The sequence below is a fragment of the Haemaphysalis longicornis genome, unplaced genomic scaffold (genome assembly GCF_048455015.1).
Source record: "Haemaphysalis longicornis isolate Haplotype H1 unplaced genomic scaffold, Haemaphysalis longicornis Haplotype H1 scaffold_9, whole genome shotgun sequence".
Lineage (NCBI taxonomy): Eukaryota > Metazoa > Arthropoda > Arachnida > Ixodida > Ixodidae > Haemaphysalis > Haemaphysalis longicornis.
The window spans coordinates 99,188,280-99,209,599 of NW_027526460.1; the positions used below are offsets into that span (position 1 = coordinate 99,188,280).

Below are 21,320 nucleotides of genomic sequence, written 5' to 3' on the forward strand. Positions count from 1 at the left end.
TTCTCTAGGGATACACTCTGTTACCCTTAATGACCAACGTTTATCCTGCCTCCGCATTGCATGCCCGCCACATACCCATTTCTTCTTCTAAATTTCTACTAATATGTCCTCAAAATGCCTTTGTTCCCTGATATACTACGCTCTCTTCTTGACCCTTAATGTTACACCTATCAACTTCCATTCCATTGCTCGCTGAGGCGTCCTCAATTTAGGTTGAACCCTTTTAGTGAGCCTCCAAATCTCTGCCCCGTAGGCGAGTACCGGTAATATGCAGCTGTCATACACTTTCTTCTTCAGGGACAATGGTATGCTTCCATTCATTATCTGGGAATTCCTGCCGAATGCACTCCACCCCAATCTTATCCTTTTAATTATTTCTGCCTCCTGGTTTCGATCCGAGGGTCACTACTTGGCCTAAGTAGATATATTCGCTAAACACTTCAACTGTTTTGCTATTTTTCTCAAACCACTGTGCTCTCCATAGGTAATTGAGCATTACTTTAGTTTTCTGCAAATTAATTTTCAGGCCCACGATTCTACTCTGCCTATCCAGTGCATTAGTAGTGTTCTGCAATTTGTCCCCAGAGTTACTTCGGAAGGCAACGTCATCAGCGAATCTGATGTTACTGAGATATTCTCCATTAACCCTTACTCCCACCTGTTCCCAATTCAATGTTCTGAAAACCTTTTGTAAACATGCTGTGGATAACATTGGAGAGATTATGCCTCCTTGTGTGACGCCCTTCATTATAGGTGTTTTACTGCTCGTTAAGAGATTTTATTATAACCCACATGTCAAGGCGCAGCGACTAGTGGTAACAGCTCTGGCCTACAAACAGAATTTTCTTGTCAGTTTTCATGCAACATGGGTATACAACACACTGCACAACAATTGTATGGGATGGGCAACAAGCTAGTAGAAAATCAGTTCACCGAGAATTCACGTACATAATAGAAAGAGTTCACAAACTATACTGACCTCAATACGGCACAAGAGAAACGTTCAGGATGTTGCTCCTGACCACTATAACGCGCGTAGACCTGTGCAGAAGGGAAATTGCTTCCTCTAGAGCTGCCAACTCGTGCTTCAAGTGACTAATAAGAATCGAACGGACACGCCACAGCAGTGGGAAAATTTCTGGTTCCGGCCGAGCACGGACACATGCAGCATCACAATTTCTCCGCAAAACAAAAGCACCAGCAAACATAAGAAAATTCACCAGCACATCATTTGAATGAGTGTACATTGGAAGTGTGAGTCCGAACATCCTGCCTAATACCGCCCAAAACGTTGCCACTACACGACAGTGAAACAAGGCTTGTTCTAATGTTTCAGTGTGGCCACAGTGCGGACGCCGTGCGGAACACACAACGCCGAATCTCGCCAGACGGTCACACGTCGGGAGAACTTCCCAGCCACGTAACCATCCGAAGTATCGAACATCAGCCGGAACTACTCTCTTAATGGAAGACGATGGTAGCTGTGGACTCATTGTAGATATCCTCCAGTATTTTGATATACCCACCGCCATATCTAAACGTTTAAGTTCGGTGGCAATGTTCGTACTCGTCACCTATGTTGAACAAGAAGCAAGAAAATTACGCCATTATGAGGTAGAAAATCAATACATTAGCAATATTTCCAGTGAACTCGTATTAAACAAATCATGGATGCTTGACTTTTCGGACAGCAAATGCAATACTACATCCACCGCAGAAAAAAAATTCACTCCTGTGCCTGGTTTCAATCGCGCCACTATAGCTCCTCGCGGAATTTTAAGAAATCAAACGGCAACAGTAACGAAAGGTTTAACTAGGTTGTTTCCAGGTTCCGCTTAAAACGCACGCATGTGGAGCACGGCAACGTGGTTCTACAAACGTTGTTGTAGGGTGTCTCGATTCACGTCCGTGTCCGCCGTACGACATCGCTGTCATCAAGGTACCCGGCCTGGAGCAGTGGAACCGGTAAATTTAAGTAAATTTAAATTCACTTGAGCAAACCACTAGCGTGTTTATATTGGGAGGAGGGAGACGGGAGAGGAGCAGCATAGCATGTGAGCGGCAACGAGAAGGGAGGCATTTACTTGGCATGGGTGCCAGACGACTAACGTCTTTCGTCGACATTTGCAAACAAAAGGAGGAGATACGCGGGCAATTTTTGTGTTACCTTTTTCACTCTCACTGAGGGGGGGGAGAGAGTTTTGGGGAGGGTTTTTAGCGGAGAGTTTTTAGGGAGAGTTTCCGCTCCCACGGGAGCGCGATATGCGTAGGCTCTTCTGCTGCCTTTATTGCACTCACTTGTCTTTTTCGCTCTCACTGCTTAGGGGAGAGTTCTTTTTCCGCGCGCACGTACTAAACGTACTAAGCCATAGTCAGCTTAGCTGTAATAAGCACGGGTCCGTCACGCTCCGGCTGGCGCAGTAAATGCCGCTTCTCGCAGGACGTGCCCGCCTTCGGGACGTGGCGCGTGTCGACGGTCTCTGTTCGTGCATGCGTATACTGCCCCGTGAAGCGGACTCACCGTTTTATGCAGAGTTACTGCATATGATCCTCACGGGAGCAGAATCGCGACGCTGCTTTCTATCGGGTACTCGCGGCTCTAGTCCCGGCAGGCCGACTCGTGCCTCCGAAGCATCCATGAGCCGTGAAGAAGCCGTCTTTACAACCGCTCCGCTGCTGTTTTTTTCCGCCGTCGCCGTCTTCCAAGGCTCTTTCGCCTCCCTTCCGCCTTCCTAGCGCCTGGCCGCAACTTGATAGCAGTGTTAAGATTTTCCGGCTGTAGAAAGTACGCTTTGTTTCGGGTACCTTTAAGACTGATAGCGTTATACTGTTTATGCAAGCTTCACTGAGTTGCTTGCATGCATCGATGACTGGGGGCTGTGCGCAACATGGCGCAATCATGTGAAAACGGCGGAAATATTCTTTTTTTTTTTAAACCGATGGGGAAATCTCTCGTCCGCCATCGACTTGAGCAGCTGCTGTGCATAGTCCGTGAAAGAACATCTGGTGAAGCAAGGATATGCGAGGTAAACTTTCCTGTGCTGTATGAGAATGTCCAGCGTGTAGTTTCTTCGGGGCGGCTGTATATTTTTTGTGTATTATGAAGGTACGAAGGTCTGCTTCGTACTTTTAGTCTCAGTAAAATATTGTTTTGGGCAATGGTAATTATGTTCCTGAAGCCGCAAGAAAACTACCGAGCATATTAAAGCGCCCTAGGCGAGAAGTGTTGAATGGCATCGCCTTTTACTAGGCGTGCTTTCTCGTCGTTCGGAGTTGCTTCAGTTAAATTTTACAGAGCTAATCAGTAGGATGTTTTTTTTTTCGTTATTCTGATTTTGGAAGTGTCCTTGCTTCGGGAGCATTGTTACGAATTTAGTCTAATTACTATGTTTCAGGCTATAGATTGCAGCTCCAAAAGTCGGATATAAAAGCCGCTAACGTGAAGTGCAAGAGCGAGAAGTTGTATTGGACTCTTGTTCCAGACAAGCGCTTTTTTAAGGCGGTCGAGGGTCAGTTGGCGCGGCAAACGCGGCTCCATGTCCCGGAAGATTGTTCCCGGAAGTCACAAAATTGGCTGCGTTTAGTACGAAATCCAAGTTATATGCGTGTCCGTATTTGTTATAACAATTTACACGATGGTATTCGGCGTTGCCGTAAGACATGCTATCGCATTCTCATTTTTACGGGGAGGCTCACATTTTTCACCTTCCGTGTTTAGATTTATGATTGATGGTGTTGGGGCACGCGTGATAATTTTCGCCTGACCAGTTAACGGAGAGAATTAATGAATACAGGCTCAAAGAAAGGAAGAATCTAAGAAAGAAAAGAACACAGGAAGAGGTAAAAGAAGACAGAAAAGAGAAAGACACAAACTTTGGGGGTGGCGGCATGCGTGTGCTTGCGTGCTTTGAATACGAAAGTGTAATGGCCTATCCCTGTGATTCTTAACGAAGACTTATTCACTGCTACTTAGCGTTTGCGGCTCTTTCTTCACTCTTCTTCTTGGGTTTTTGGCAGGATGTACAAGGACAGGCAGTCTGGCGACACTTCCCGCCACAGCTACCCCAGAATCTGCAGAGACCTTGGTGGCAAAAGTTCGCCTGTTCTACTCCGGTGTCGTCGCGTTCACCTGGCACGCGACATCATCGCACACACTAGACTGTGTTGTCGCTCTGGAAATGCGCTGATGTAGCGTAAAGGTAACAAGCTCGGTTCAACCTCGGGGACCCTCATTCCATTGCCACATAAACGTTAATGCACCGAACTGATCGATGTACGTTCATGAAATTATTTCGCATGCTCTCCTTAGTACACATAGCATAATTTTTGCAAGTGGTTTTTGCTTTGGAGCTGTGGCCATTTTCTGTACCGGACAACGCGCAGGGTTTTTTACGCAAAGGTTTTGTCTTTAAAAATAAGAGAGATACAAAGAAAGATTTGCACTGTGGTAGCTGTCGCTCGGCAGAGCGTAGGGCTCCAGCTAACAGATGGGGCTGCTTTCCCCGCTGCTTTGGGGATGATGGGCATATGCCCATCACCGCTACCGCAGGGAGTGTATAGAGGGACTCTAGTTATGCCTCTTCGTCCAACCCGCTGGCAATTTTTAAGCGAAGTATTTATTGCTCGGTTTTTATGCAGCTTTCACGTCAGTGTGCAAAAACTCTCGCGTCTTCACGCGTCTCTGAAGCGCGCGCGAGAGAAGAAACTTGATTAACAGTTGGTGCCCCTATTGTGGAGCTCTGGGTATGGAGCTGAGGGCCAGCTGTGCCCGTTAAGTCAGCTGTCGCTGGCCTTGAGCGGTCGAGCCGGCCAGCCACTCCTGCCACTGGGCGAAAATGACGTTAGGTATGGGAAGGAAGACGGGATTCTGGGAGCAAGTTTGTGGCGTTCAAAAACGAACGTCGCGGTAAGTGGGGCATTAGCAGGTGGTCACCTCAGAAGTCGCACTCCCTTAAAAACATCATTTCTACCTCAAGCTTATACCTGAAATCATTTGGATATGCATCTCAAGTAACGCAGTCACCAATTGGCTTCATTGAAATGCATTCAAGAGTCAAATTAGAAGCGCGTGCGTGTATGCATGTGGCGTCCTCGGGAATGGCCGCCGTCGACTCTCGAGAAACATAATAATTTTCTCAAACCTTTCAAGTAAATTTTGTGTCAGTTGTATTTCGCGTTGGTCGTGTACTAAAAAGCTTCGCTAGTCATCCGCCTTCACTGAGCAGAATTAGTCACAACTTTTTACATGCGGCGCGCTTCTCCTGTGAAGCGCCGAAAGGAGGTACGTGCCTCCCAACGGGTGCCTCGTGACGTCATCGCACCGCTAACTTCTGTTCTGAGGCGCCCGCAGCCGAGCGCCAGCTATACACCGCTGACACCACACTCTCCACTGCGAGGCCCGCTATGGTTGCTTAACCTTTCATAAGGGGCACATCCGGCAGGTTTGAACCTGGTATGTTTGCACATCAAACGCGTACGTTAAATGGGATAGAGATTTCTCGTTGCAGATGGACTAGTGATATATAAACTTTTGCTGATGACTGTGCAAATTCTTGCAAACCGGCGCTCACAATTTAGGCATACATACAGTTGGTACGCGAACGCCATACACGCGTGCCATAGAAAAATTTCACCTCTACAGCCGACGCTGCAAAAAATATAAACAACCCTTTAATAAGTACAAACAATCAAAAAAGGACGTAAGAGAATAACGTTACGCGGATAATAACCTTGGCATGAAGATGCAACAGCGCTATGTGTCCAGTCAGGACCAATAAACAATACTGGAGTCAAAACTGCAGCATTAATAACCGTTACTTTCCGATCTATTCGATCAACACGGAGAACACCGAAAATGCATCTGGGTGCGATGTCGATGCCACAACTCAGGCATCAGTCGATGTGCAAGTCAGCATCCTATGCCGTCTTATTTGCTGTATACTTACGTTTCCTCTTTTACTTCGCATTCCAGATGACTCCCCGCGGCATTACTTCGTATATGTCTCGGTCTTGGTGCACATGACTTTTATTTGCTTGTCGTGTTGGCTTCCTATTTTCCACGTCGAACTTCATTAATATGATATCGCAATCCTCTTATCATGATATGCTAAGAAGCTGGAATTTATACCCAGCGTCGATAACTTTCAAAGACCGTTTTATATAGTCCTGTGAGCTGCAATATCCTCGAAAATTTGCAATTCCAGGTTAGCCTTCTTATTCCCATGATTTTCTAGTTTTCGGTGTGGAAGTTAATTATAGAAATTTTCTTAGGGCACTATATTATCGATGGTATAGGAACACATTGCAAGAGAACAATACACAAAAGTACTAGATGTACACTTTCACGTGGTACAGTGTGTTGTGAAATTCCGACTCATTTAATCGCGTGCACCGCAAACCTTTGAAGTAGAAAGTGGCGAGGAACGAGGAGCTGTTTCTACACATTCGCATTCAGAAATGCAGCGCTCATTCGGTGTGCGTTTTTGTGGTTGCTTCACCAAGCCGGTGACATGTACTGCTAAAGCCCCTGAATAGTGTGCGTACATAAAATCCTCGCACGAAAGCGTTTCTGCTTAGATTCGTTGCGTTTCCTAAAATATGACTATACTGGATTGCGATGGCATCCCTCTTCTCTGCCCCAATCTTTGGTGCGGGGGAAAAAAAAAAGCGAACTTTTGTGTGCGGCTGTAGCACTGCGGCGGCAGTGATTGAAGTGGTACCAGTACGGTCGTTCGTCACGCCTAGCAACGAAAATGTCATGCCGGCCTTTGCAGTTTTCCTCGCGGGCTTTAGTGCAACATTGTGCGGGGCGCCCCCAACAAAGTAGCGTATGTACAGGGGTGAAGTTTCAAGGACAATCAATACATTGGTTTCTCGAATTAGTTCCGTAACGGAAAATATCACACGTATCGATCTGGAAGACCATAAAAGCATCCTGAACTTGTAAACCATATATGTAAATCCATATTCGTGTTTGTGGAGTCATTTTTGCTTTAAAACTGTGCCAAAATTGGCGAAAACACTGTGTGAGGAGCCTACTCGACAAAACAAACTCAATAGTCCAATCTATATTTCGGCGATATAAAAAACTTGTGATGTAAAGCTATGTTTTTATGAGGCACTAGAAAATTAACTCAGCTTTGCCAACTTAGCGTCACAAAAGTTGTAGTCATCGCCGAAGCTCCCTGGCAATTCTCTATCGCAAGGCTAAGCTTCATTAAACTTTTCAAAGCTAGTAGATCGACTCTCGTTCACGCCGATTGAATTTTGCACTGTTCCACTGCTCACGCTATCAGTGAAACGTTTTGTTACTTTGAACTAGGACTCTGCCACGAGGCGGCGCCGTAGGCGCTTTTTATTTTGAAGTAACAACGTTTTTTTCAAGGCTTATATTTTTATTTGCTATCGCAAGAATCAAGCAGCCATGTATTTGCACTTAAAAGAACAATGCAAATATCACTTATGTTTGCTTTATTGCTTCAAATAGGCTTGCTATGTTCTTTCTGCTACGCAATGTTGAAACATTGCCACTAGATTTCGTTGTTTGGAAATGCTTTGCGTAAATAAACACATCGTTCAAGCATCTTTTAACTTGCTGCGTGTATGATTGGCGCTTGCTTTTCCTCTCGCCAGGGAATGCCCTCTCCACATCGCTGTTCCTGCGTCACCACTCCTCTTCCTATAAGCTACACTGTAAAGCTACACTGTAAAATGTTTGACGCAAATCGCTTAACAATGATCCCAAACGGAAATGATGATACATATTTGATGAAAAATTCACCCCGTATCTGCTTACTTTGCTACAAAGGTCGTCGAAAGAAGGTTGTTTTCTCTCTTTCCATCTCACTCGTCCCACGGTAAACAAAGCAAATGTTTCCTGCAATTCAATTTTGTCGGGTTCCACTACTCTAGTACCATCCACTCAACCTTTCATTATGTGAGATTTCTTAGAATGCTGCCACGAGGCACAAGCCTCGGGCTCAGCGCATTTTGCTTTTTTGAGTCATTGTTTTGGGTCATTGTTTTGCATTTATGGGTCATTTTTCATTGTTTCTAACCCGTATTTTTTTATTTCGTATCGCAAAAAACAAACAAACTGCTCAACATATTTATTTAACAGAACACTGAAGATTTCACTTATGTATTTATGTTTTGCATCAAATATGCTTAATGTCTTCTTTTTTCTGAACAATTTTGGCAACTATGAAGTGTCTTTCCAGATTTAGTGCTTGGAAACGTTTTGTCAATGTAAACCTCTCGGTGAAATATTCTTTCACCTTTTTTCCAAACGCCGAATCGCAGACATACATAGAAACAGACCAAATTGTTTGTATTTGAGTAGGCCGAGAAAGACTGTCACCTATTTAAACCGAGGAGCAAATGTTTCTGCTCCGGCAGACCACACCAGGATTATTTTTGTCCACGTTTTTCAATCGCTTCGGAAATAGTCAGAAGATAACGTAAAGAAGGTATTTTGGTGGAAAAAAAAATCTAGATGTTCGCGAGTACAGTTGCAGGTAGAATTTGAGTCGCATTTTTTTTCTCTTCCTACAACCGCACACAAAAAAGATGTGTAAATGAAGTTGAAACGGAATTTGCTGAGGTACAGAGTTTAAATTTTGCTCTGAAGTGTGAAACCATGGGGAGAGTGGGGCTAAATGGGGTGAAACAGGCAGTTCTCCTTGAGGAATTCTAGAGGGCTCCGGTGACAGGTCGCAATAAGCCAGCGTCCGTAGCCGGGTTGGCGGCCTGGATTGCGTGAAGCATTGCTTAATTAACGCTTGGTGTCTCGGACGGTGTACACCAGGGCCACTCCATAGGAGATGGCGAAGGCGTGCGGTCGATGTCGACGTGGAGCAATATGTGCAAGTAGGACCAAGCTGTGCCTGTCGATCCGGTGGCCACGTGTGTGTGACGGGTGGTGAAAGTGCCGCTCCGACAGGAATCCTCCGTAGCACCACCTCCTCACCGCGGCTGAGCCCCCAAAGAGGTCAGATCCGGACGTTAGAACAAGCGCGTGCTTGGGGCGCTGTAAGTCTTCGTCGGTGGTCAACTTGTAAATTTAGTCGAGTGGAAATAAAAGCAGTGGACCCGCCAATTGTGGTATACGTGTCACAGAGGTCGCCTTTTACAGCTTGTGCGTTGTCTGAGTGGCTAAGGTGCTGTGCCCTTGAGCTCAAGGACACGAGTTCGATTCCCGCTCGCGGCAGCTGCTTTTAAGATGGAGGTGAAAATCGCAAACTTCCGATAGTCAGGACTTCGGCTCGCGGTAAATTCTCCCATGTGACCAGAACTAATATGTAGCCCTGTGCTATGGCATGTCATAACCAGTTCAATTGAATACTGTGCAATTTTTTTTTTTTGCATTCTGTTCACCATCACATCATGCGTCGCTGCCAAAGGATACGTTGGGCGAAGAGATAACTGGCTTCGCAGCCAATCGCGACGTAATGATGGCGCATTATGCTTTAGCAGCCAATGAAGGCGCTTGTTTGATTTGTGTTTTGTTTTCTCAATCGCGCGGAACGCAACCCTAATTAGCAGCCAATACTGACCGCGAACACCGCCGGTGCCGAATTTCTCGCTGAATGGGTCATATATATCTCTTGCATTAAAATCTTGTTAAATTTGCCTCAGTGGCTTTTGCGCCATACTCTCCTCGGTTTACCCAGTTTTAACGAGCTTGGTTGGCGCTATAATTTCGTATGTCTAGTAGTCCCTCAAGACTGCAACAGAACTAGTCAGTTCGAAGGCTCATATTCACAGTAAATCCTCGGACTTCAGTCGGGTAGGGAAGCAGTGCATACCCTGTTAGTGCCTTGACTCATACAATTGTCTAGACGCTGACTTCAGTTTTTCCTGTTTGCGATTCAAAGGTAGCCCTCTTCTTATATGAAAAAGGCTTCCATGTTTCTAATAGTTCTAATCTGATGCCAAACAGGCATTGTGTCCCTTAGCGAAAAGTAATACGTTTGAAATACGTACGAGTACGCTTGAAGTGCATTTTAAATATGTTTTGTATTTGTAAATGTATTTTAAGTGCATTAAAAATTGCATTTTTTCAATTTTTAGTAAATATTGAAAATACATTATTAAAAATACGGGAAAAATACAGTGCTTTTAAGTACCCTCCAAATAGATTAAAAATGCACTGAACCTCACGAATGTGCGCCTAAGGCATTCAGAATATATTGAAAATGTATTTCTTCCCGCCAAACGATCATGGTGTAAATGCACTGTAAATATTATAAAAATACACTTACCTAACTACATTTAGAGCAGCACTCTGAGTATACTTTAAAAGTGTGCTGAAGCATGGAAATATACTCCGAATATATTCGAAATACATTTCAAATGCCTTTTACGTTTGTCGAACGAACATGGTAGAAATACACTCTCAATGCATGAAAAATACTTATAGAAAATACATTTTAAATGTATTCATAAAGCTTTGCCGAAATACATTTCGAGTGCACTACAGGCGCTGCTTCAGTTGCTGAATTGTAAGATTCATGTAAAGCATATCTGAAGTGCCGGATAAAATACATCTCAAATGAATAAACGTACTGAGAATTTCTCCTCGATGTTTACTTATAATAAAAGAAACTGAGGGAGATACTCTCACTTACTGCGCTGTCTAAAGCAGACATAACTCTGCGTATTAGAGAGAAACTCGGCGTACAAATATGTGAGCGGCGGTGTTCCAACGCAATCGGCAAAGAAAAAACATCGAATTCAACGAGTATATATATGTACGAAAACACTTGCACTTTGTCAGCGTTGTTACGACGGTATCGCTGTGGAGGCTTGGAAAATTTTCTTTTTCTGAAATATATTCGCCTTAGATGGACAACCCTGGCTATGCTTGGGAGGGCGAGCAGCTCGGCGCCTCTCACTGCCGCTCACTACCTCCTCCTCTGTGCCCGGCACCTGCGGCGCGAGCTGAGCGGCGCACCCCGCCTTCACGTTTTGTCTGCCTTCGCTGCGTTTCTTTTGCCTGTCCTGTTTCGGACTCCTCAACGCGCGGTCGTCGGGTGGACGCAGTCTCTGCTTGGACGGCGCGTTGCAGCTGCGTTGGCCGTCTAGCCAAGGTAAGCACGATATACCGGCTATTTGCGCGTACACGTGTCGCACTACAATTAATTGACGTATGTTTGCCTTGCAATCGAAGAGTGCTAGTAATGCCCTTTATAAATTCCGCACGTGGTTGTTAAGCTTACCTCCACCTGCGAGCAAGATTTCCTACCGTAACTACGCCGTGCAAGGGAATGTACTCACAAATCAACGACAGCAAGAATACGTAAAAAAATGGATTTTAGTGCGTTCCTTTTTGCGCCTAATTTTTAGCTCGGGCCCTGCTGAGTGGACGGGGGACTGTTGCTACGAGTTTCCTTGTAGATCGAGTACTCATTGAGGGCTAACACTTGCATTAAAAACATAACCGCCAGGAACGTTTTTAGCACAGCCTGTTCACAGAAAGTCCACCGTCCATGTTTACGCGCTTGAGAAATTTGCGAAGTGTATCCAGGGACGCAGCTTTCTTTTGTTTTCTGTTCGCAGCAGCCGCTCACAGCTGCGCATGTTCACAGCAGCCGCCGTACGGGGAAGGAAGCCAGTTTGTGGCATACATTCATCCGACTAATGCGCGTGGCCGGGCCATACGGCGGGAATCCGAGCAGCCTTCGCGATTTTTGTCGGTCGCATGTCGCCATTCTGTCAACTAAAGCCATGAAAGAGTTTATGCGGTCTGTTTCGAAGTGACCAAAAGTGTTAAAAGCGACCCACGTAATCTTTGGTGCATGTGGCAGTAGCGAAGGTGCTTCATGCCAACGTTTTTAGATTGGGTCAGTTGGCAAAGAGCGCGGCCTTCCAAGCACAGCGGCGCGGGCCGGATCTGTCGCCGACCAGGCGGTGGCGCTGCGGTAGCGTTGAGATCGGTCTCGGCGCGTCGTCTGCTACTCCTTGCTTGGAAAGGCGCCGGTGAACGACCACCGCACACCGTTAATGTTCTTCTTTGACATGCGAAATCCAACTTCGCTCTACTCTTACGCTTTAGTGACAAGAGCTTTACATTTTTATCGACATTATGACGAGAAACAAGCTGTACTTAAGAAGAAAAAAAAAGGCAAGGCAAACACTGCACAGTCCGCTTGTCTTCGGCTGCTTCCCGTTCCGTATATTTATTTTCCCCCAGTACGGGATCTCTTATAGCTCAATAATGTTTAAAGCATATCCGAACGCGTCTTACGCTACTGAAACTGCGGGGAAGCCTACAATAGTCAGCCATCTACTTGGAATCAAGAAAAGACGCCTCGAAATTTTTATTTATGCTGTGGAAGCAAATGCAGTAGGCACGTTTTCACAACAACATATTTACAACCCCAACAAAACTGATAAAGTGAGCCGATTGGAAACCAAATGCTGACGTGCGAGCTCAGCAAATTCTTGGTATTTTAAGTGCGGAAACGAAAAATTACGATTTGTTAAACAGCTTCGCTGTTAACAAAGAAAATTGAACCAATTATTAAACCAATGTTTTTTATTTCTTTGACAGGTATAAATGTCCTTTCTTAAAAGAAATAAACGTTTTTTTCGGATCAGAATGTTTGTCGTACTGGTATTCTTTTTTGTTGGTTTGTAAATCTGGCGGACAGAAACTTTCATGTACCTTCTTGCAGCCCTGATATGCCGATTTTTTAAAGCGTTTAGCCTTCATTTATCTTCTTGTAGCCCTGATGTGCCGATTTTTTAAAGCGTTTAGCCCGGTAGTTTTTCCGTTGAGCCATCGCTTATGCTATCTTCTGCGTTGATTTTTCCTGCTCGTCTCTTTTTGCAATCTACAGATAGGCAACACTTCTCAGTTTTGACTAGTCAGATTGATTTATAAGAGGTTTAACGCACCGACACTTCACAGGCGATGAGGCGCGCCGTAGTGGAGGGCTCCGGATTAATTTTGACCACGTAGGGGATCTTTAACATGCGCTGAAATCTCGAACACACGGGTGTTTTCGCTTTCCGCCTCTATCAGAATAGCGGCCGGGAATCGAACCCGAGTCCTTGCGTCCAGCAGCACGGCGCCTTAGCCACCACGCCGGCTAGGGATCTGATCTGACAGCACCGGGAATGTTGTGCCACACACACTGCATGCCCTTTCACGGCAGTTGTTGCGGATGAAACGTCTGGAAACAGGTAACATTTGTTCCAAGGGCTGATCTTGGAACAAATGGGATGATCTTTAAGGGATGATGCTACATTCTTCCGCCTTGCCAGCTGGGGCTGAGTATTCCCATTTTTATCGCTGTAGCTACACGGCGGGACAAGCAAACCTCTTGAATTAACTTCAACCGACAAGTTTTGCCCGACTACTGCAGCCTTCTCAATCACACCCAGAATCTTCGAGCTTGTAGAAGATAACCTGGGTAGGTGAAGCCTTCACATTCTACGATTGAAATGTCGGACATTTGCTGAATTCCTGCATAACCGCAAACCACAGCTCAGTTCCCAACGTACGTGCTGACTTCGGCGCTTTCTACACCACTCATACCGCCACTTACGCCAGTTTCATCGCGCAAAGGTCCATCATTTTGGCAGGACGCAACATAGGTGGGAACCACTGTCATCCATTTGGGTGGTTTTCGGCATGAATTTGACGTCTTTGGTTGCCGACAGATGCTCAGGTATGTCAGGGAAAATACGGGGCGCCGCGCCGTCCCTCCGAGTCCACCTGCCTTACGGTATCCTTACAGTTTGACCGTTCACGACGTGTTCGTAACAGTTGACGATGTCTGAAGGCTCACAATGAATGTCACAAACGTATGTTTATGGCGTAACCTTGAAGTTTTTCTGCGAAATCGCGCTTTCCCACGCCTTCAATCCGTCAGGACCCTTCGACGCTTTGAAGAAATGCCGCTGCACGGACTTTGCCGCTTCCGAAGCATACCCCGAACGGCAGCCCGGCGCGCAGCACGTCAACAAACCGCACCGGCACTTCAGAGATCCACTAAAATATGTATGCACGATGACAGCACAGATCTAATACGTTAATACAGACGTGACGAACAGGGGAGCACCAACACCACAGCGAAAACACATGGCCAGGGCGAGCCTCGCACCCCAAACTAGATCTCAACGCAACGCCAGCGCCACCTCTCGGAATGGCGACAAAATGGTGCCGCCTCTCGAGGCGCAGTTTGCAAACTGACCTAATCTAAAAACGTTGCTTCATGCCCAGGGACTACAAATTATTTGTCCATCTAAGACAAACTGTATGAGAGTAGCCGCTAAGTTACAATCAGTTTCTGTTCCTACCGCCACCCAGAACCAAGAACCAGCAAAGGAAGGAAGGAGAAGGAATGCGGGTGGGGAGGGGGACTTCGAGGCAGGCAACCAGTTCCCTGTGCGAGACCCCTCGGTTCCCGGAACGGGTCCCCCGGGCGGGTTCGTCTCTTTTTGTTCCTTGGATTGCTCCCCCCAAAACTTCGCGAAACTTCAGGACGTTGGCCCCTTCCTCTTTTGTGTTTCCTTGCAACTTTTCCCCTCCTTGCTGTATTCATTTCGTAGCGCATTCACGAACACGTGTGCGCGTTCCGAGAGGCCCTTCGGCCGCTCGTAGTCGAGTGACAGACACGCGGAACCCGACGCACTAACGCTGGACCACGCCACCGGAGAATTTCAGAAATGTGCCCAAAGGCACCGAAAACAGCATGGGCAGCTTGGCGGTTGTGTGTGTTTAGAAGCCTCAATGGACCTTTTTCCAGTACCGGTCCCTCTAGCGGCCGCCACGGCGACCTAAAAATGGCAGTAAGGCGCACCCCCAAGAAAGTTTGGCTTTCGGAGAACTCGTGCACAAAATATCCTGGTCCTGCAGCCCCTCCCGCACTGACCCGTCACCCGCACCTTTCACATGAATTTCACTGTTGCAGGCGAACGTTCTCGTGACTAATCTGCTGTGTTCGAAGCGCCCCCCCCCCCTCTTTTTTTTTTCATTTTCGTAACCCCCTCACTGGCAGCCATGTGCTGGCAGCGTGGTCAGTCTCAAGCGTCTTCGCCCCCTTTTCTTAGAAAGCCATTATTGTATGCCGATGGTACGAACCCACATCGAGGAGTCCAAAGAGAGTAAAAAAGAAAACGTGCAGATTGTAGCCGCTCCCTAAGCAGAAAACCGAGGGGCGCGCTTTTGTTTATTTTGCCCGAGGCGCCTGCCAAGAATGGTGGACCGGCAGCCCGCGCATGCGCAGATAGCTACTGGAAAAAGGTCCATTTCCCATTTGCGTCTAAAGGGTGTACTTAAACGAGTTTCTTTTAGGTGTCACGAGTATTTATGAAGCAACTATTTTTACTTGATGGTCCCTGAAGCTAACAGGTGTTTATCTTTTTTTGTATGTTAAAGACGCGAGCATTTACAAATATTTTCCGCGTTGCTCCCTAATTAAAGGATGACGTTGCCTGTGTACAGCAAAAAGTATAAAAGTACCTGCCGGTGATGTGCGGCGGAGAGCAAAAAAATTACATGTGTGTGCAAGCACAAATACACGTTTTCTGGCGTTGCTTGTTTTAATTGCTTCGGTTAGGTGCCTACGATATAAGAGCTTGTTATTTTAAGGACAGCGTGAAATTTTTCTTGTTTTTTGAAATAACCTTACTTTGCCGTTCCTTTGAAAGCATTGTTGAGTGCACACGCCAATCTAATGACATTTATGTAAGCTTTCTACTGCAATCCTGCCCATGCATTTTTAAATTGTTTCGCTGCGCACTATTTTTTTAGAACGTAATCTCCGAAGAAGGTGACGCCGAAATATGGAACACATAACAATAATTGTAGTTAATAAGATTACTGCCTATCTTATTTTATTAGCGTCCTGGGAGGTCACAGACCAGTTTTGTCCAAGTTAGTTGGAAAACTAGAATTGCCACCGTTTCAAGTTAACTCAAGCGCCTAAGAAAGAGAAGTAGTAGCATAACTCTACGAACTCTGTTGCATGTTTGGTAACGTTGTTATCTTAGCTCTGTCTTTTTTTCCCCTAATTTTCGCTAATTTTTATCCCTAGACAATTTCCAAACATAAGCCTCCCTTCCCCCCCCCCCCCCCCCCTTCCCGCCACCATTCTTTCTTAAAAATGGTATTGAAGATCCGATGCCGCATGACAATATAAACTATGCTTACCATTACATAAATTGCCTTACGTCCTTCAAAAATGCATTGTTTTCACGGCGGGTTTTTTTTTTTTTCTCAAGGGGAAACTAAGAAATCCTTGCTCGCGAGGAACGTTGGCACGGCTAGAGAAAAGGCCTGATTGATTTGACATTTATTTGCCTCTAAAAAAAGTGTTTCACTAATATTTTCCCATTTTCTTTTCACTGCAGCTGCTGGTGAAATTTCCCGCGTGGAGAATCCGAAGTACGAAGACTCTGATGCACAACGCTTCATCTGCGCTGGCTACCGAGGTGGCTGAAAGGCATTCATTCCTGCTACTTAGTAATGGCGAAATTGGTCACTCGACTGAGGTGTACAATAAAAAACTTTCAAACTGCCAATTTGTGCGCATACATGCTGTTCTTTTCAGTCATTTGCTGGCCCGCATTCCGAGCATGGCCGGTTTACATTTTCACAATGGAGCATATTTTTAGCTTAGTGCCTATTAAACTTTTTGAAACCACAATATGATAGTTTCTAGTTGAACGTTAACAATTCCACCTAAGACACATTACCATGGTATCTCTAAATGTATTTAGGTTTTATTTAGTATACACTAGTAACACATTTTCAGTATATTTGAAGCAGTATTTTCTGTGCATTTAAAATGCATTACTAATACATTTTGCACGTATTTAAAATTACATTTTCTGAGCATTTTTAATGCATTTAAAATGCATTAAATATATATTTTTCATGCACTGCTTACGTATTTTTGAGGTACATTTTAAATACATTGTAAATGTATTCGAAATGCAGTTGGAATGCGGACAAAATAATGCAGAATAAATACAAAGTTAATATATGTATTAAATGCATTCAAAATGCATTACTAATACGGCATCTTTTCGCTAAGGGGTGCAGCAGCGGTTAGCTCAAAGAGACGCAGCGCAGTGAGTAATTCACATCACCACAAAGAGGGCAAGGAACCAGTAGCCTCGCACGTCGCTTCGGAAGCAACGCGGAATGCAGAAGGACCCACAGGGTGCCTCGTTTTGCACTATGCCTATATTGAACAACAATGTTCAATAAAGGAAATCATTTACCTTAATTTTGTGAATAATGTAGTGAGTTTCTGGCAATTCTGCTTCCTGCGCCACTTTATTTGTGAATATTGAATATAAATCTGCAGCCTATTCGTTAATATTACATAATGACTGTTTTACCAAACGTTATCGACTACAATAAAGGTGCAACAAGCGGTACAAATTTTCATTGGAATGACGAAATTAAATAATGTGATAGGTATTTGAACGTATGCGTACCATGCAAAAACAAGAATGAGGGATAACGATTGCTGTACTTCTCATTTGATTTATTGTCAAAAAGTTTCACCTTGGGCGGTTCGGTCCTGTCATGAAGAATATAGGATGTGTATTATTAAAATGGAGCAGACAGATGTAATTGTTTAAGGCGTAGCGCTGCTGAGCACGAGGTTGTGGGTTCGATTCCCGGCCATGGCGGCCGCTTTTCTGATGGAGGCGAAAAGCAAGAACGCCCGTATGTACGAGATTTCGCGCACGTTAAAGATCCCCAGGTGGTCAAATTTAATCCGGAGCCCTCCACTACGGCGCGCTTCATCGCCTGCGTTGCGTCAGCGCGTTAAACCCTTCAATCAATCAATCAATCAATCAATCAATCAATCAATCAATCAATCAATCAATCAATCAATCAATCAATCAATCAATCAATCAATCAATCAATCGATCGATCAATCAATCAATCGATCGATCAATCAGATCGAATTGTTTGATTGTGGAATTTAATGGGCCGACGCTACTCAGGCGATGAGAAGCGCCGTAGTGTAGGGAACCTCATTAATTTTGACCACCTGGGGATCCTTAACGTGCGCCAAAATCTCGAACCCAGGGGCGTTTTTTTATTCGTCTACATCCGAAAAGTGCTCGCCGCGGCCGCGAATAGAACCCGCGTTGTCGTGCTCAGTAGCACAAAGCAGACAGATCTGGGATCAAGACAAGGACAACTGAAGCTGACACGTATTTCGTCGCTGAACAGGAACAATTCGATCGGTAATCGTAGCGACCTCAACCTCTGTCTTGCGTCTTCCTCACCCCCTGAATTTGTCTCTCCTTCCCACTAACGCTAGAAGCGCCGAGAGAGAGAGAGAGAGAGAGAGAGAAAAGAGAGAGCTAGGTTTATTGAATACCGGAGATGATCGCGTCACTTTCTGCTGAGCTTGCTCATTCAAATGGGATTGAATTCAGTAAGGCGAAAGAGGTAAGGGACAAATGCTGAGGTAAAAGCTAATAAACAAAAGTTAAGATAAGTGAAGAAACCAATTCAATAACACTAGAAAAAGACTTGAGCGTCTGAAGGTTAGAGAAGCTCGGATAATCCGGAAACAGAACAGTCAGCAGAGCCTCGGTCCTTCAAGGCCGCGTCAGCTCTATTCCGCCGCAGTCCAAAACGGTGACCCAGTTCTAAGCCAAGCTCGCTGGGCGCGCACTTGCTTGCCTCTAAGGGCTTTGGTGGTCATCCCCTTCTTGACCAACGACTTTCTCCTTCACACAGTCAAATACAATCCTCACCCTCCGGCCTCAACATGAAACAATGGCTCCATCCGCCGTTTACTGGCATGATGAATGGTGCCGGATTGACGATAACTGCAGAGTTTTGCTTTTTGTTTTTTGCTGGCGAGATTAAGTCGGTGGCGTTCTGCTTTCTACGACGTCGGACTGGAAGGATCGAGAGGGAATTGACAGTGACAGATTCGCGGGAGAAAAAACGTTTCGAGAACGTGTCTAAAGAGCGTGAGAAAGAGGAAGTGTGCCTAGCACCGGCCCGGTAACAATGACCGAAAAAGGCAGGCATGCTCAGTTATCACTTAACCGGTACCTCCTGGCAGTAGCGCTCGCAGGATTTTGTTTCGGAGGGATGCCAAACACCGAAACGAAAGGCAAAAGGGCGTTGAAAATATAAATGACTAAGCAGGCAAACAAAGAAAAAAATATATTCAAAATCGAAACAAGCCATGTAATGCAACGGGTGTACTGACCGAAAAAGCCATGCTGAGTTATCACTTAAACACTACCTCCTGGAAGTCGCGCATGCAGGCTTCTGTTTCGGAGGGAGGCCAAACAGCGAAACAAAGGACAAAAGGACGTGGAAAATATAAATGACAAAACAAAACAGGCAAACAAAGAAGAAAATTCGAAATCGAAAATCAACCATGTAATGTTATTGGTTACTCTCGATTAGTATGCGATTGCCTTATAAATTTCGTTGTGTTCAGGGGATTGTAAAATGGCTGATCGTTGTATTTTGAGCAGGCAGAATATTAGCGTACGTTTCACGGGCGCCTGATCTCTGCAACGACAAAATAATTACCACGTGTTGCATAATAGGCGGAAGAAGTGCCCTGGTTCACACCTCGCCCTTCCGCGAAGCCGGAAATTGCGCACAGATCCGCGGCTCCTTCATCCCCCAGACGTTACTTCATCCTGATATTGCCGGGCTCTTGCATAGAAGCTGTTCGTTACCACGGCGGAATGCAAATAATGCGGGCGTCAAAATTGGGCGCATTTACATTGGATCGCTCTGAATTGCTGCTATTTATTTATATAGTTATTTGTTTTTTTTTATTGCATGTACGTCCAACGTCAAGAAGAGGGGAGACAAAGCAGTGGGAAGATGCAAGAAAAATACAGGTGTGTATATTGTGTCCCCGTGCTATAAACAAGATGCATTATCAACGACCGCTTTGAACATAGTCGTATCGGCTGTGGAAGTCTTGCCCGGGGATGTAGTTTCACTGGACACTTCTTTTGGGAACAAATGACTCATTGTGCAGGCAACACGACAGAACGGCAGGCCGGCTCTGCAGCTATATTCGAGTTGAGATGATGCATTACAAGCAGAAGATAGCAACTGCTGTTTTAAGGTGAGGGTAATGGCAATGTACGCAGTGTAATAATTCCGCGAAAAAAGAAATAGGCCGTGTCACAGGCCAAGCAGTGCGTGATCCGGACCTCGTATTCGCTTTCTCTTTACGAACAGACAATTACAACCAACCCGAATACGTTAATGGTTAAATATTGAGGCGGTTTCCCTTGAAGTAGCAACCCAGCTTGAGTAGTTGCACGAAAATGACGTCACGAAAAATTCGTTAATACAAATAAATAACATAAGATTCGACTGCACCGCTTTACGGGAAAGTTTGCATTCACAAATTTTACCTTGGACATGTTCAACATGCTTATGTTCATTATCCTATTAACTCACGTGTATTGACGAACAGACAATGGGATAAAAAGTAAAATTTGTGCCCAATACTCACCAGGTGTTGCACTCGGGACGACGCCGCGTCGATATTCAGAGATGCATCCTCAAGGTACTAAAACAGCTCCCTTGCGACGCACTTGGAAGCGATCCTCGAGTGATGCGTAGTCCTTTCATGCCACCTCAGCAACCCAAACACCGAAGTTCACGGGCATCATCGCGTGACCCAAGTCAACACACACGGCTGATCAGGCACAAATCTCCCGCGGCAATTCTCCAACAAAGCCGCAGGCGCCCTCAGTCCAGCGCAAGTAAGCACACAATCACTCGTCAAAAGCCCCTATCCGAACATGGAATTCAGGGGGTTGGAAAGATCTGCCGATTACTCATAGCAATTCTAGAAAGGTAAACGCGTTTTCGTGTTGTTTTTTTTCCGGAGAAGCAATGCCGAATAAAAAACAAGAAACATAGCCAGAAGTAAAAAAAAATCAAATAATTTTCCTCCACCTGACAGAGCTTTTAAGCACGAAAGCCTCAACCTCTGAGTAATCCGAACTGATGCGCGAGGGAGCACCGAAGGCAACGCGCGGTCTAAACCAACGAGCGCGTGGAGCGGCCCACTCTGCACTCGCCCGTAGCTCAGCTGTGACGCTAGAGCGTCCTGTCTCGCGGTCGATCGCAGCGCCGTGAGCGACCCTGGTGGCCAGGCTCCGCGGTGAAGTTCGTTCGCTTCACGGAGAAAGGAGCGAGATGTAAGTAGAGAGAAAAAAAGGGGTGGGCTGGGGATTGCGATTTTATCGAGCGGTCGGGATGAGCCGAGCAATCGTCCCTAGAGCAGAGCGCTCAGGGGGAGCTGTCAATATTTTGAACGCTGAAACATATCAATCGG

At 45.6% G+C, this 21,320-nt stretch overlaps 1 protein-coding gene and 1 long non-coding RNA gene across 2 annotated transcripts in view; one reads left to right on the forward strand and one right to left on the reverse strand.

Annotated features, from left to right (window-relative positions):
• Nucleotides 1-21,049, reverse strand: part of LOC144153815 (uncharacterized) — a 309,530-nt gene extending 288,481 nt beyond the window's left edge. Inside the window, exon 1 of the mRNA XM_077685544.1 lies at nt 20,490-21,049. The gene's annotated coding sequence lies outside the window, so the exon portion shown is untranslated. The remainder of the gene's footprint in view (nt 1-20,489) is intronic.
• Nucleotides 14,250-16,645, forward strand: LOC144151505 (uncharacterized). The gene is made up of 2 exons (XR_013318886.1): nt 14,250-14,436; nt 16,363-16,645. It is a non-coding gene; the product is annotated as an uncharacterized LOC144151505 (long non-coding RNA).
• Nucleotides 21,050-21,320: the final 271 nt, after the last annotated feature.